Source organism: Dipodomys spectabilis, unplaced genomic scaffold (assembly GCF_019054845.1).
Source record: "Dipodomys spectabilis isolate Male_0828 unplaced genomic scaffold, ASM1905484v1 ptg000312l, whole genome shotgun sequence".
Classification (NCBI taxonomy): domain Eukaryota; kingdom Metazoa; phylum Chordata; class Mammalia; order Rodentia; family Heteromyidae; genus Dipodomys; species Dipodomys spectabilis.
Window position 1 is genome coordinate 5319820 of NW_024870989.1, and position 8897 is coordinate 5328716.

The 8897-nt window shown below is 36.4% G+C and overlaps 1 non-coding gene across 1 annotated transcript; it reads left to right on the forward strand.

Moving 5' to 3' along the window:
• Positions 1–4471: 4471 nt before the first annotated feature.
• On the forward strand, positions 4472–4573 carry LOC122127819. The gene has a single exon (XR_006151298.1). It is a non-coding gene; the product is annotated as a U6 spliceosomal RNA (small nuclear RNA).
• The last annotated feature ends 4324 nt before the right edge of the window (positions 4574–8897 follow it).

Genomic DNA, 8897 nt, shown 5'->3' on the forward strand with positions numbered 1-8897 from the left:
CTAGCAATTATCAACATGCAAATACTAAACTAAGATGAGTTAAAGCATCTTAAGGGGCCCATATCAAGCGTTGAAATAAACACACCAATAAGAGACCACCCATCTAAAAAAATCCCAGGAATTGATGGATTTACAGCAGAATTGTACAAGACCTTCAAAACAGCTCACACCAATACTGCTCCAACTCTTCAATGAAATTGAAAGAGAAAGTTCACTACCGAACTCATGCTATGAAGCCATCATAACCTTCATCCCCAAAACAGGCAGGGAATCATCAAAGAAAGAGAACTATAGACCCATTTCTTTGATGAACATTGATGCAAAGCTTTTCAACAAAATCTTGGCCAATCGAATTCAACAATTACTCCAAAAAATCATATACCACTATCATACAGGATTCATTTCTGGGATGCAAACCTGGTTCAATATACACAAATCAATTAATATAATTTATCACATCAACAAGAGCAAGGATTAAAATCACATGGTTATCTCAACAGATGCAGAAAAAGCATTGGACCAGATCCAACACCCCTTTATGATGAAGGTTCTGGAAAAATTAGGATCCATGGAACATTCCTCAATACAATAAAAGCTGCATATGGAAAACCTACAGCCAGCATTATATAATTAATAGTGAAATACTAAAGCCATTTCCTCTTAACTCAGGAATGAGACAAGGATGTCCACTCTTTCAACTTCAATTTAGTATTAGAATGCCTAGCTACAGAAATAAGACAATATTCCATAAAAGGGATCCAAATAGAGAAAGAAGAAGTAAAATTCTCCCTCTTTGCAAATGACATGATCTTGTACTTAAAGAATCCCACGGACTCCACTCCCAAATTACTCAAGCTGATTCAAAACTTTGGCAAAATAGCAGGGTATAAAATTAACCCCCCAAATTAATGGCTTTTCTGTATGCCAACAATGAGAAAAGCGTGGCTCAAATCAAGAAAGCTTTTCCATTTGTAATAGCCCCACAAAAATAAAATACCTAGGAATTAACTTAACCAAAGCAGTGAAAGACTTCTATGATGAAAACTTTAAAAATCTGAAAAAGGAAATCAAAACAGAACTTAGAAATTGGCAAAACCTCCCATGCTCCTCGATAGGAAGGATAAACATTGTGAAAATGGCAATATTTCCCAAGGCTATCTACAAGTTCAATGTCATACTTATCAATATTCCAAACGCATTCCTCAAGGAAATAGAAGAGGCATTCCAAAAATTCATATGGAACAACAAAAGACCCCCAATTGCAAAAAGCGATACTTAACAGAAAGAACAGTGTTGGAGGAATATCAATACCAAACTTCAAACTCTACTACAAAGCCATATAAATTAAAACTGTTTTGTACTGGTACAAGAACAATGGAACAATAGAATAGAATTAAAAACCCAGAACTGAACCTACAGAGCCATAATCATCTAATATTCTATAAAGGATCTAAAAAGATAAAATCAAAGAAAGACAGATTGCTCAGTAAATGGTACTGGCAAAATTGGTTAATCACTTGTAGAAAATTAAGGCTAGATCCTTATATATCACCCTATACCAGAATCAACTCCAAATGGATCAAAGACCTCAGAGTCAAAGCAGACATTCTGAAAACATTACATGATGGAATAGGAGAAACCCTAGGTCTCCTTGACAAAGGCTGAAATTTTCTAAAAAGAAACCCAGGAAAGAAAGGTTGGACAAATGGGATTGCATGCAATTGCAGAGCTTCTGCATGGCAAAGGACATAGCTAGCAGGATCAATAGAAAGCCCACGGAATCTGAGATGATCTTCACTAGCCATACAACCGACAAGGGTTTCATATCTAAAATAGACCTGGAAAACAAAAAATTAAATCCTCCAACAACAAATACTCAACGAAAATACTGTCCAATAAATAAGTGGGCTAAAGACATAAAGAGAAACTTCTCTGAAGAGGAAAGGAGGGTGACCAATAAACACATGCTCAACCTCCCAAGCCATAAAAGAAATGCAAATCAATCAATATTGAGATATCACCTCACGTAAGTTAGAATGGCTATAATCAAGAATTCTAAAACCAACAGATGCTGGAGGGGATGTGGACAAAAGGGAACCTTAATGCATGTTTAGTGTGTGTGTAATCTTGTTCAACCACTTTGGAATGTAGTATGGAGATTCCTCCGAAGACTCCACATAGAGCTTCCCTATGACCCAGCAATCCCACTTTTGGGCATTTACCCAAATGATCACAAACAAGACCATACTAAAACTACCAGCACAAATATATTAATTGCAGCATTACCATAGCTAAGATATGGAACCAACCCAGATGCCCCTCAGTAGATGAATGGATGAAGAAAATGTTGTATATATACACAATGGAATTCTATATCTCTATCTGAAAGAATGATATTGCCCCAGGAAATGGAAACTTGGAAAAATTATATTAAGTGAAGAAAGCCAGGTCCAAAGAATCATAGGTCCCATGGTTTCACTTATTAGCAATTGCTAGTGTATGTCTGAGACACGCAGAAATTGTTAGATAAGTTGATGTTAGGTGAAATGAACTGCAAGGTAAGAATTCAAATTTATTTTTCTTTCCTGTAATTATTTCTAACGTATTTATAAGATGATTTCTTTGTTACTTTGTATGTCCCTCCCGCATGGTATAACCCCTGTTTTCACTGTATTTGATGTTGGTATAATTTGTGGAGGGGAAGGAAAAACATTTTTAAATAGGGATACAGGTGGACCCATTGCAACAATGGGATATACAAAACATTATGTCGAAAAAACGAATTTTACAACTTTGGGTGGGGGGAAGTGGGATGGGGAAACGGGATGTAAGGGGGGTGAGATTGGAAGGGATGGTAAGGGGAAACAAAGGAGTATGCAACCATGCTTGATAAGAAATGTACTCATTACCTTGCCCATGTAATTGTAACCCCTCTGACTGGTATTTTCACACTTAAAAAAAAACAGGATAAACCATAAAATATAAAGTGATTTTGATAAAAAAAAATTATTCAGAGTAAATTATCAATGAAAAAACAATCTTTACAGAAGCAAACTCTCAGAGATATTACATGACTTTGTAAAGGATAAAGTGGCTGAATTTAATATAAGTTTAGAAGTATGACCATTCAAAAACATAAAAAGATATTCTTTATTTCATTATATAACCCAAAGCAGAAAGTAAATGTTGTTTAGATGATTTTTTAAAACACAGTCTTTCAGGTGCTGGGAGGGTGGTTCAGTGTAGAGTGCTTGCCTTGCATGCATGAGGTCCTGGGTTTGATTCCTCAGCACCACATAAGCAGAAAAAGATGGAAGAGTTGATGTGACTCAAGTAGTAGCACTAGCCTTGAGCTGAAGAGCTGAAAGACAGCACCCAGGACCCAGAGTTCAAGCCCCACAACCAACAAAAACAAAACAAAACAAAACACAATCTCTCACTTTTGTCTGCTCAACATTGTAACACTAGTGCTTCAGTCTAGGGCTCAGATTTTAGGTGTGGACATTTATCAACACTCCTGATTCAGATTCTAATTGATAAAATGTTTAATCAATGTTTTGTTTTTACTAATTTTGCTTTTTACAAATTCACATATACCTATAAAAAACAGAGTGGCCATCCCAATAACATTCTCAAAGTACTTCCTAATGATGAATTACAAAAAGTTGTATTATATTACAACAAGGAAAACAATGCTACAAATAAGGAAAACCAATACATAAATATTAATGATTAATAAAATAAAAAAACAAAACAATTACATATTCGATTTATTATTTTCTCATATTGCTGTACATTTAAAACTGCCTAAGTCTATGATGTTAAACCAGAATTTTATAGGTTATCAATAGCCTTTTTAGTTACTCACTAAGATTATTATTTATGGTTCATCTCATCATTTGTATATGGCTTATACCATCATTTGTTCCTCGCTAACATATAAAGTAAGGAAGCCCTTAAATTTTAACAGAAACTGTGAAGGTAATGTCTTAAATCTTCACTCTGCTTCTTTACACAAACACTTTGCAACTTCTCATTAGTACAGTTTCTATAAACTCTGAAATGTACATACTTAGTAGTGTATGACTGCTACCATGAATCTTATATGCTTTGTGGAAAAGTTTTACAACCTGCTAAATAGTCTAAATTTTGGCATATATGAGCAAATTCCCAAAATTAAACATATTAAAAACATTAAAACTTTTAAACAAACCTTAACACTTTCTATAGTGTTCATTATCACAGGTTCCTTGTACAGAATAATTGAATTCCTCCTCCAACACATGCGTTGAACAACAAATATCTGGAATTATTTTGTTTTTGACATGTCAATCTTGACTTTATTCTTAAATGTGTTATTATGTAAAAAATACATGGTTCTAAAATTTCACCACAATTCTTTTGAATTTAATTTTTGTGGAATTGTCTACTTTAAGAAAATCAATTACACTTTATATATAAAAAATGTTCTGTGCTCAATTCAGTAATACATACACTAACATTGGAACAATAAAGAGAACAATAGCCCCTGACTGAGGATGACACGCAGGTTCGTGAAGCATTCCCGATTTTTAAAAGAACAGATGCTGGATGGGCTTTGGACAGAAGGGAATCTTAATGCATTTTTGTTGGGAGTTTAAACTTGTTCGAAGACTTTGGAAAGTAGTATGGAGGTTCCTCAAAAAACTACATAGAGTGCCTCTAAGACCCAGCAATCCCATTTTGGGCATTCATCCAAATGATCACAAACAAGACCATACTAAAACTACCAGCAAAACTATGTTCATTGCAGCATTATTTACCATAGATAAGATACATAACCAAACCTGATGCCCCACAGTAAATGAATGGATCAAGAAAGTGTATGTATTTGTGTGTGTGTGTGTGTGTGTGTGTGTGTGTGTGTGTGTGTGTGTGTGTACTGCAATTCTATGCTTCCATCAGAAAAAATGGCATCACCCAGTTTGCTAGGAAATGGAAAGACTTGGAAAAAATTATATTAAGTGAATTAAGCCAGGCCCAAAAAGAAACATATATCCCATGGTTTCCTTATTTGCAATAACTACTATGTGTCTGAGACAAGCAGAAAACATCATATAACTTGATGTTAGGCAACATGAACCCCAAGGTAAGGATTCAAATGGTTTTTCTTTCTTGTGATTGTTTCTAACATATTTATAAGATGATTTCTTTGTTGCTTTGTATGTTTTTCCTGCAAGCTAAAACCCCTGTTTTCAATGTATTTGATGTTGGTATAATTTGTGGAGGGGAAGAGAAACACAAATTGTTTAAATAGGGATGCAGGTGGACCCATTAAAATGAGATGAACAAGTCATTATGTCAAAAAATGATTTTGGCCGGGGGGTGGAGGGATGTAGATGGTGAGGGGGCTGGGGTGGGGGAGGTTTGGTGGGGGTGGGGGGGTGGGAGATGGGCAGGGATCGGAAGGGGAAAGAAAGGAGAAGGCAACAATGCTTGATAAAAAATGGAATTCTATGCTTCCATCAGAAAGAATGACATTGTCCCATTTGTAAGGAAATGGAAAGACTTGGAAAAAATTATATTAAATGAAGTAAGCCAGGCCCAAAGACACATAAGTCCCATGGTTTCCCTTATTTGCAATAACTACTATATGTCTGAGTCAAGCAGGAAAGGTCAGATAAGTTGATGTTAGGGGAATGAACCCCAAGACAAGTATTCAAATGTATTTTGTTTTTTTTTCTTTCAGGCAATTTTTCTCTAACATATTTATAAGACGATTTCTATGTTGCTTTTTATGTCCCTCCCACAAGGCATGACCCATGGTTTCACTGCATTTGATGTTGGTATAATTTGTGGAGGGGAAAGAAAAAAAAAAATTCGTTTAACCAGGGATACAGGTGGACCCATTGCAACAATGAGATGTACAAGTCCTTATGTCAAAAAATGAACTTTACAACTTTGGGGGGAGGAGGACCAGGTGGGGGAAGTGGGGGAGTATGGGAAGGGGTGGGAAGGGGAAGCAAAGAGGAGGCAACAATGCTTGATAAGAAATGTACTCGTTATCTTCCCCATGTAATTGTAACTCCTCTGTCAGTATTCTCACAATAAAAAAAAAAAAAAAAAGAAATGCGCTCAATAACTCGCCCATGTAATTGTAACCCCTCGGTATGGTATTTTCACAATAAAAAAGAAACATAGGTCCTATGGTATCCCTTATTTGCAATAACGAATGTATGTCTGGGATAAGCAAAGAAGGCATGGTAAGGCGAAAAAAAGGAGGAGGCAACAATGCTTGATAAGAAATGTACACATTACCTTTTCCACGTAATTGTAACTCCTCTGTATGGTATTTTCACAATTAAAAAAAAAAAAAGAAAAGGTCAAAAGCAAGTGCATATGACTAGATAAGATGATGTTAAGGTAAATGAACCCCATGAGAGGGACACAAGTGGTTTTTTATTTCTTTCTGTTGTTTCTAATATATTTATAACGTATGATGTGATTTTTTTATATGTGCGCCCCCCACAGTTAAACCCCTGTTTTCACTGTATCTGATGTTGGTGCACCTCCATCTTCTTTTTTTTTTTTTTAAATTTTGTTTTATTTTATTTGAGAACATACTGTACAGAGGGGTTACAATTACATGGGCAGGATAATGCATACATTTCTTACCAAGCATTGCAGCCTCCTCCTTTGTTTACCCTTCACCTCCCTTCCCAGCCTCCCCCCTCCCCCCCCACCCAATCATGCCCCCCCTCCCCCCCCCCTCCGACATTGTAAAGCTGGTTTTGACATGACATTTTGTGCTTCTCATTGTTGCAACAGGTCCACCTGAATCCTTAAACGACTTGTTTGTCCCCATCTCCTCCACATGTTATACTGACATCAAATATAGTGAAAGCAGGGGTTACACTGTGGGGGAGGGACATACAAAGCAACCAAGAAATAATCTTATAAATGCGTTAGAAACACATGCATGAAAGAAACAAAGACATTAAAATACATATTTGAGGGTTCGTTTTCCTAACTTCACATTCTCTGACTTTTTCCGCTTGGCTCATACCTATACTAGATATTGCAAATAAGGGAAACCATGGGACCTATGTTTCTTTGGGCCTGGCTTACTTCACTTAATATAATTTTTTCCAAGCCTTTCCATTTCCTAACAAATGGGGCAATGTCATTCTTTCTGATGGAGGCATAGAATTCCATTGTGTGCATGGGTGGTTCAGTGGTAGAATTCTCACCTCCATCTTCTATATACACTTTTCTAATTTGGGGATGGAAAGGGAAAAAACAAAATGCTTAAATAAGGATACAGTATGACCCACTGCAACAATGTGACGCACAAGACAGTATGGTGAAAAACGAACTTTACAATTTAGGCGGGGTGGGACGAGGGGAGTGTACTTGTGGAGGTGAGAGGGAAGGGATGGTGGGGGAAAACAAAGGAGGAGGTAACAATGCTTGATAGGAAATATAATCATTACCTTTTTTATTAACTGTAACCACTATGTACAGTACTTTTACAATAAAAAAACATAAAAATATTCTTGGATGGAAGAGAATATTTCCCCTATTTTACCCATTTAATATCATTAACAAAGAAATTAATGCAAAACACTGATATGAAGATATTTTGAATAAATGTGTGTGTGTATGTATGTATGTATGTATGTATGTATATATGTATGTGCGTGCCTGCTCATTTTCATTCTCAGAGTTAGAATTCAGTGCATCAAGTTCTCCGTAGGCCATTCCTCTCTAGATTGATGAGCTACTATATAAGCTAAATCTCCATTCTTGGCTCTTTGCTAGTTCATTAATTTTTTTAAAAAAATAATTTCATGAATATTTTTGTCCTGATTGGCTTCCAAGGGTTATCCACAGATCTCAGGTTCCTGAGCACATACCCGAGTAGACAGGATTACAGGTGTGACCAACCATCACAAGGCTTTCAGAATAATTTAAAAAGTAGAAGAAAATTTACTTCATAAAGGCTTGTTTATCATCTCCTGCTTTTAAAGCATTTTGGAGTGATTATATGTGAATTTATTTCATTTTTGGATTCTTAAAAGGCAGTAAGTGATGGTATTTAAAAGTTTTAATCCTTTTTTTTTGTGGGTCATGTGGCTTGAACTCTGGGCTTGGGCGCTGTCCCTGTGCCTTTCAGCTGAAGGCCAGTGCTCTACCCCTTGAACCACAGTGCCACTTCTGCTTTCCTAGTGGTTTATTGGATATGAGAGTATCACAGACTTTCCAGCCTGGGCTGGCTTTGAAGCGCAATCCTCAGATCTCAGCTTCCTCTGTAGCCAGGATTATAGGTGTTAGCCACCAGCTACCGGCTAGTTTTAGTACTTTTTAAAACGTATACTGGAACTGTGGAACAGAAGAAATTTGTCTCTCTTTAGACCTCAATTTATGAGCTCAACTCTGAGCATAACCCAATGTCACCAATACAGTCTGTGTTGAAGACAAAATGTGACAGAAAACAATTACCGTGGGCAATAATTGCTATCTTGGACAACATGAATATTGAATTGAGAGTGTAAGGGAATGGAGAGGATTTTACCTACTTTTTTATTGCTGACTTTTGGAAATTTTGACTCATTTCCTTCCCCACTGTGTGTCTTTGCGTCATACACTTAGTGCCTTTAATTACAATATTTCCTAACACTAAAATGGTAATAATATTAGAATTATAGCAAATGTTTTCTTAAGAATTAAGAGAAATAAAACTTGTGAAATACTTGACATAAACATCTAGGAATGAGCTTACAATTACATGGGCAAGATAATGAGTATATTTCTTATCAAGCACTGTTGCCTCCTTCTTTGCTTCCTGTTTCCATCCCTTCCCATCTCCCCCCCACACCCTCCCTCCCACCACCCCCCCACACCAAAGATGTAAAGTT